This window comes from Vombatus ursinus, unplaced genomic scaffold, assembly GCF_900497805.2.
Source record: "Vombatus ursinus unplaced genomic scaffold, bare-nosed wombat genome assembly UNPS02015003.1, whole genome shotgun sequence".
Taxonomy (NCBI): Eukaryota; Metazoa; Chordata; class Mammalia; order Diprotodontia; family Vombatidae; genus Vombatus; species Vombatus ursinus.
The window spans coordinates 14265-23025 of NW_020954781.1; the positions used below are offsets into that span (position 1 = coordinate 14265).

General features: G+C 38.1%; 1 pseudogene; it reads left to right on the plus strand.

The window, feature by feature from the left end:
* The first annotated feature begins 1406 nt into the window (after positions 1–1406).
* On the plus strand, positions 1407–3318 carry LOC114030741 (annotated as a pseudogene).
* The last annotated feature ends 5443 nt before the right edge of the window (positions 3319–8761 follow it).

Here is an 8761-nt window from a genome sequence, read left to right on the forward strand (position 1 = left end):
ATAGTAGCTCAAAAATCAAATCTCCTTAACTCTTGGTAACCAAAACTGGAAAAGTTAAGTTTGTAAAATCCTAGTTAACAACATTGGCTTGATAACTCAGAACTATGAGGAGCTTGATAATACCTGAATTGTCTACCTTAATGACAAAGTGTTCAAATTCCTTTAGTGGAAGCCTGTTGCCTGCTAAATAAAGATAAACTCCTTTTCCTGGCAGTTAAGGGCTTCTTTTAGATTTTTACTGGAATAAATGACTCAGAATCACTTGGCAAATACACTGTCCTATGGTGTCTTGTTTTTTAATTCATTGCCATTATGAAATTAGATAAATGTTCCAACAGAAAGATGCTTGTCCTCAGGAGTAATAAAATCACTCAGCACACGTAACTATACTTAAGAATTCAGGAAACCTTTTAAAAATCACTTATTGTACTTATTACCATAATTTTTGTTCTTTATAGCTATATCCCTATACAGTGAAACAGCTAGTTAATTTTTCATGTTAAGGTTATAGGGAGGCAAAGAAATATTATTCATTTTAGGAAGGTGCAAGTATGGAAACTACAAAGTGAGATTTCATTATATCTATTCCTTTGATTGAAAGTATTATTATACTTTTTATGTGTAATATACTTTTTATACTATTATGCATTCCTTATGGAGTTAAAATTTGCCCTGAAGAAAATCAAACTCAGGCCTACCTTAGGCATTACTGGAACACTTGCACTTTGTATCTTGCAAAGTTGTTGCAAGAAAAGCATTATTATTATCATAGTGGATTTTATTTTAGTGTGAAGGTCTTGTGGTTTACAAAGAAAATAAGCATCTGGAATTCCCCAACTAAGTCTGAGGTCACTTTCTTTTCCTGTTGACCTGTTTTAACTTGAAGATATCAAAGCCTTTTGATTTTTCTCACATTATATCAATGATTGATAACAATGTTGAGGTTGGAGTGGAGAAACTCACACAATCAGAGAAGAATTTTGTGAACCTGTGAGACTCTAGAGAATGTTTTACCAGGAAATACATACACACAGAGACATACACACACACACATATATGTATATATGTGTATATATGTATATGTGTGTATATATGTATATATATGTGTATGAGTGTGTGATCTCTACCAAAGTGTTGCCTCTTTTCTAAAATCTCAAAATACCCAAGGTCTACTTGCTCCCCGTGCTCAACCGATTCTCTCATTTTGTGATGTTTTGGGATATGAAAACCCAAAGGGAAATGAAGAACAGTTTTAATGCTACCTTCATTCTTGTGTGAGTCCTGGGGTTCCTGATTTCAAGAATCATTGCAATGGATAGGGAAAGTCAGTTGTCCAATCTGAGTGATTTTGCCTGCTCAGGATAGCACTCAGGAACTCCAGCTACAAAAAACACTAGTCCTGCCGCATGGCACCTAAAGTAGAAGGAGGTGTGGATAGAAATACCCCCAGCTTTCCTTTACAAGAAACTAGAGAAAAGGAAGAATGTTAACCTAAATCTCAGCCAAATAAATATACCCTTGACCATGCAATTCACTAAATTTTTGGCCATCTATTTGCTTTTCAGAGCAGAAGTAAAGTGGAATGGGGCTGTACAATGATTAGGGACCACCTTCCTATAAGACAATTCAGAATAGCAGGTAAAATACAGCAAATTTATGAGCCTGAGGATGGGCGACTGAACCCCTTGGACCCAGAGGATTCAGCAGTTTTTACCTGGACATACAGGCACAAAGAGTAAAGGCTGAAAAGTTTGGACAACATTCTGTGAAACATTTAGCTCAGCTTTTTCTGTGACAAAGAATTTGCTGTCTCTGGAAAAGTAGAATAATGTAGTGGATAGACTATCAGACTTATAGTTAGGAAGAACTGGGACCAAATCAGCCTCTGGCCCTTACTAACTCTGTGACCATGCAATAATTACTTAACATTTTTGAGCCTCAGTGTCCTTATCTGAAAAATGGAGTTAATAAAACCTTTAACACCTACTTTAGCTAGGTGGCACAGGGGATAGAACACTGGGCCTGCAGTCAGGAAGACCTTACTTCAAATATGGCCTCAGACACTTACTAGCTTTGTGGACCTGGGCAAGTCACTTAACCTTCTTTTGCTTGGTTTCCTCATCTGTAAAATATGCCAGAGGAGGAAGTGACACACTACTCCAGTATCTTTGCCAAGAAAAGCCCAAATGGGGTCCGCAAGAGTCAGACACCACTGAAATGACTGAACAACAACAAGAACACAGTTTACACTACTGTCATGAGGTTCAGATGAGGTACTGTATGCACAGTGCTTTGCAAACTTTAACGTGACATCTAAAGTCAGTATTTTTCTACATGATATAGGGATTGAGAAAAATTCATACTTGAGTAACTGTCTTTACTGTTATGTGTTTCCCTAGGGCTGACTCTCTTATGAAGATAAAAACCACACAGAGGTGAGTGAGATTATTCTTCTGGGAATCCCACACACAGAGGAACTGGAGGCTGTCTCTTTGTCATCTTCTTATTCATCTACTTCTTGACTTTGCTAGGGAACTTGCTCATCCTCTTGGCCATCATCTCCTCCTCTCACCTTCACACATTCATGTATTTTTCCTTAGGATTCTTATCTACTTTTGACATTTTTTCCTTCAGTGAGCTCCCCAAAATTGCTGATCTTTCTCTCTGGAAATAGCCAAGCCATCTCTTATAAGGGATGTGCTTCCCAGCTCTTTTTCTATCATTTTTGGGGTGCACTGAGGGCATTCTATACTCTGTAATGTCCTAGGACCATTTTGTTGCCTTCAGTTATTATGAACCCCAGACTTTGTGTGATCCTACCCACATGTACCTCACTGAGAGATTGTATGCATGCTGACATCATTCACTTTCCAGTTGCCTTACTGTGGCCCTAATGAAGTAGACTATTACTTATGCGACATTCCTGTTGTCCTGCCTTTGGCCTGTGCTAACGACTCACTGATCCAGAGGGTGGGTTTCACTAATGTTGGCCTTCTGACTTTATCATTATTTTTCACTAGTCTTGTCTCGTACACCTGTGTTGGAATAGACATTTTGAGAATCCATTCAGCTGAAGACAGGAGTAAAGGTTTCTCTACCTGCGGTGCCCATTTCACCGCAATTATGTGTACCTATGGACTAATTAACATCATCTATTTTCAGTCCACACCCAACTCTTTGCTTGGTGCTATGGTTGAAATTTTGAATAACATTGTCTCAACTACGCTGAACTCCTTAATCTATTCCCTGAGGAACAAAGAAGTAAAAGGAACCTTGAGAAGAGTTTTGTGTGGGGCAGGACTAACTTCAGAGGCCTAAATAGAGAGACCTCAGTCTCCTTGTTCAGTCCCTTTAGCTATCTTATTATGCACCCTGTAGGTCACATTCCTATACTGTCCCCCACTAATGAAATGCCAGGCATGTCTCTGCTCTCTCTCTGTCATCATTTTCTGATTTCTGGATGGTATATATGCCAGAAATGAGACCCGCAGGAGAAACAGTAGCAGCATGAGTTCATTCTTCTCTTGAAGAACCCTCTCGTTTGGATTCACTTTCCTTTTGGAACTTCAGAAGACTCTGCGACTAAGGCAGCAGTGACTGTAACCCCACAGAAATGGCCATCTTGGAGGCAGCGAGGTGATGCAGTGGATACTTACTAGCTGTGTGACTCTGGGCAAGTCAACCCCATTGCCTAGCCAAAAACAAAACAAAACAAAACAAAAAAACAGAAATAATCATCTTAAGGAAAATATTCCCTCTTTGAAACGTGGATATTTCTTTGAGGTAAAAAAGGACATTTTAATTCTGTTATTTCATTGGGGTGAGGAACTTCCTATATGGAAATGTCCTCCAACAATGTAGATCAGCAACTTAAAGTGTAACCTATTCTTAGCAAGTTGCTTGTGGTAGAGTGGTTGTTAGTCCTGTAAGATTATGTATTCTGTATTTTTATTAAACTACAGGACTTAAACTCATGTCTTCTTGACTCCAAACTAGGTCATCTACTATAACTGAAAAAAGGACATATTCTGACTATGGGCCATTAAGGGATGACTGAGCAGTATTGTAGTTTTCCTTTTCACCTGGCCATTGTAGGGGTGAGAGTCAACACAAGAGTGCTTAGGTCCAAGGAGCCTTTTCTTTTTTTTTTTTTTGCAGTATTATCTCATGCCCCCCCCCCCAATTTATTTATTTATTTTTAGTTTTCAACATTCACTTCCACAAAATTTTGAGTTCCAAATTTTCTCTCCATACCTCCCCTCCCCCCACCCCATGATGGCATGGATTCTGGTTCCCCCTTCACCCAATCTGTTCCCCATTCTATTTCCACCACTCCCTCTTATCCCCTTCCCCTTCTATTTTCCTGTAGGGTAAGATAGATTTCTATACCCCTTTGCCTGTGTATCTTATTTCCCAGTTGCATGCAGAAACAATTTCTAACATTCGTTTCTAAAACTTTGAGTTCCAAATTCTCTCCCCTCCTCCCTCCACCCACCCTCATTGAGAAGGCAAGCAATTTGACATAGGTGATGCATGTGTAGTCATGCAAAACACTTCCATAATAGTCATGTTGTGAAAGAGTAACTATATTTCCCTCCATCCTATCCCAGTCCCCATTTATTCTATTCTCTCTTTTGTCCTTGTCCCTCCTCAAAAGTGTTTGCTTCTGAATACCCTCTTCCTCAATCTGCTCTCCCTTCTATCACCCCTCCCTCTCTTATCCCCTTCCTCCCTACTTTCATGAAGGGTAAGATAGATTTCCATATCCAATTGGATGTGTATGTTATTTCCTCCTTAAGCCAAATTTGATGTGAGTACAATTCACTCATTCCTTCTCACCTCCCCCCTCTTCCCTTCTACTGTAAAAGTGTTTTCTTGACTCTTGTATGTGAGATAATTTACCCCATTCTACCTCTCCCTTTCTCCTTCTCCTAGTACATTTCTCTCTCCCCTTAATTTTTAAAATTCCCTTTAATTTTCTTTTTTAGATATCATCCCTTCATATTCAACTCACCTTGTGCTGTCTGTCTATATATATTCCCTCCAACTACCCTAATGACAAGAAAGATCTCATGAGTTACAAATATCATCTTTCCATGTAGGAATATAAACAGTTCAACTTTAATAAGTTTCTTATGATTTCTCTTTGCTGTGTACCTTTTCATGCTTTTCTTGAGTCTTGAATTTGAAAATCAATGTTTCTCTTTAGCTCTGGCTTCTCAAGAATGCATTAAATTCCTCTACATCATTGAGTATCAATTTTTTTCTTCTCATTGATTACACTCAGTTTTGCTGGGTAGGTGATTCTTGGTTTTAATCCTAGCTCCTTTGACCTCCAAAATATTATATTCCAAGCCCTCTGATCCCTTAATGTAGAAGCTGCTAAATCTTGTGTTATCCTGATTGTGTTTCCACATTACTTCAATTGTTTCTTTGTGGCTGCTTGCAATATTTTCTCCTTGACTTGGGAACTCTGGAATTTGGCGATAATATTCCTAGGAGTTTTCCTTTTGGGATCTCTTTCAGGAGGTGATCAGTGGATTCTTTCAATTTCTATTTTGCCCCCTGGTTTTAGAATATCAGGGCAGTTTTCCTTGATAATTTCTTGAAAGATAATGTCTTGCCTCTTTTTTTTTTTATCATGACTTTCAGGTAGTCCAATACTTTTTAAATGATCTCTCCTGGATCTATTTTCCAGGTCAGTTGTTTTTCCAATGAGATATTTCACATTGTCTTCTATTTTTTTTCATTCTTTTGGTTTTGTTTTATAATTTCTTGATTTCTCATAGAGTCATTAGCTTGCATTTGCTCCATTTTAGTTTTTAAGGAATTATTTTCCTCAGTGAGCTTTTGGACCTCCTTTTCCATTTGCCCAATTCTGCTTTTTAAGACATTCTTCTCCTTATTGGCTTTTTGGACCTCTTTTGCCATTTGGTCTAGTATATTTTTAAAGTATTTTCTTCAGCATTTTTTGGGGTTTCCTTTAGCAAGCTGTTGACTTGTTTTCCATGATTTTCTTGGATCACTCTCATTTCTCTTCCCAATTTTTCCTCTACTTCCCTTACTTGATTTTCAAAATACTTTTTGAGTTCTTCTATGGTCTGGGACCAATTCATATTTTTCTTGGAGGCTTTGGATGCAAGAGCTTTGACTTTGTTATCTTCTTCTGGTTGTATGTTGTGATCTTCTTTGTCACTAAAGAAAGATTCCATGGTCTGACCTTTTTTGTGCAGTTTGCTCATGTTTCCAGCCAGTTATTTGAGTTTTAAACTCTTTGTTAAGGTAGGGGGCTACTTCCAGTGTGGAGGGTGTACTGTCCCAAACTTCAGGAGTTTTGTGCAGCTATTTTCAGAGATACATCTAGGGACCTGTAAATTTTCAGTTCTTCCAGGGTGGTATGCTCTAAGGAGAGGTGTTTACTTCTTTCCTGGCCTGTGCTCTGGTCTGTGAGTGACCACAAGCATTCTTTTCTGCCTTGGAACCATGAGGGGGATTCCCTCTCCACTGCCACTACAAGCTCCACAACTCTAGCACTCCTCCTTGCCCCAGGACTGCCACACAGGACTGCAACCCATATCCAAGCACAGGGAAAGTAAGAGAATCTTGCCTCAGCACCAACAAAGAGATTTCCTGAAATCTCCCTCTGATCAGCCACTCGATCACCCCACCTGTCTGTGGGCTGAGACCTCCAGAAGCAGCCACTGCTGCTGTGGCTTCTGCCCCGGGACTGTCCTGGGCACTGCCCTGATATTCTAGAACCAGAGGGTAAAATAGAAATTGAAAGAATCAATCCTTCCTGAACTCAGGAAGACTCAACTTCCTGAGTTCAAATCTGATCTCAGAAACTTAATAGCTGTATGACCCTGGGCAAGTCAGTTAATACTGTTTGCCTCAGTTTCTTCATTTATAAAATGTTCTGAAAAAGAAATGTCAAACCACTCCAGTATTTTTTGCCAGGAAAACCCCAAATGGTGTCACAAAGAGTCTGAAACAACTGAACAGCCAGGCAATAACTCACATTTACAGAATGCTTTACAGTTAAAAATGTACTTTTCTCCCAACAACCATTTATGGTAAGTAGCACAAGTATTATTATTATCCTTTTACAGATGAAGAAACTGAAGCCCTGACAGGTTTAATGTGTTGGCTATGATAGCAAGCAACTGAAGTGGAACTTAAATTCTGGTTTCCTGATATTATGTTCAGTGCTTTACTCACTACTACCACCCCTCTTTTCACCTTAAGAAAGCTCAGATTTAGAAGAATCTTGATACAATAATACAAGAAATAAAGAAAATTGTCCTGAAGCATTAGAACAAGAGGGAAAAGTAGAAATAGAAAAAAATCCACTGATCATCACCTGAAAAAGATCCTATGAGGAAAACCTACAGGAATAACATAGTCAAATTCTGAAACCCCCAGCTCAAGGAGAAAATATTATGAGCAACAAGAAAAAAAGCAATTCAAATACGGAGGAGCCACAGTTAGAATCACACAAGACCTAGCAGTGGTGACGCTAAAAAACTGCAGTTCCTGAAACACTATATATCAATGAACGGGGATTGCAGACAAAAATATCATAGCAAGCAAAGTTAAGTGTAATCCTGAATGGAAAAAAAAAAGACATTCAATGAATTGCCAGACTTTCAGGATTTTGCTGCAAAAAAACCTGAACTTAATAGAAAATTTGACATACAAGGCCCAGAAGAAATATAAGGTACACATCAAAGACTAATTACAAGGGACTCAATAAGGGCAGACTGTTTACTTTTTATATGAGGAAATGTAAAACATATGTCTAAGGTTGTTATTAGTAATTGGATAGTTTGAAGGAAAGATTAAGGTACATCTAAGTATTATGTGATTCTAAAAAGTAAAACCATTTAGGAAAAGGTAAAAGAGTCATTATCTTATACAAATGAGGTATGAGAGGAAGAAATGATATAGAGGAATTAGATGGGAGGAGGGCTGGTAGTTCTGGAATCCTATTCTCATCAGCTATGGGTTAAAGAGGGAACAGTACATATATACATACATATATATATATATATATATATGCAAAAGCCTTTTAAATTTAGAAAGAAACAAAAGGCTGAGGAGAAGTGAGGGGGAGAGGATAAAGGAGGTATTATTAAAGGGAACCCTACTCATCAGATCTGGGTTAAAGAGAGAACAATATATAGATTGAGAAGGGAATAAAAGTCTTCTAAATTTATAAAGAAGAAGGTGAGGAAAAGGACAAGAGTAGGGTATAGAAGGGTGTCTAGATTAATGGGAATGGGCTAAAGAGGGAATACCACATATATTTGGAAGGCTATAAAAGTCTTCTAAATTCAGATAGAAATAAGAGGATAAGGGGAAAAGGTGGGAGAGGATAAGAGAGGGATCTTTGGAGACGAGGTAGGTTAAGTAATAGGAGGGCAAGGTAGAAAGAAGTAAAGTAGAGGAATCAGGAGGGATAGGAAATAAGAGATACATACAAACATAAAATAAAGATCAGGAGTAGAATTTATTAGGGGAAAAAAGCAGGGGTAGTAATCATGATCTCAGACAAAGTTAAAGCTAAAATAGATTTAATCAAAAGAGAAAAAGAGAGCAACTACACTATTTGTCAGCCATATTAATCAATATTGTTTCAGGCTATTTAAAATAACTAGACACTTTAAGGTTGGTATATTGTCATGGTGCAGGAAATGATAAGTTGGTGGACTTTAAAAAATATAGAAAGACTTGGACTTATGAAGGAAGATGTTATCTACCC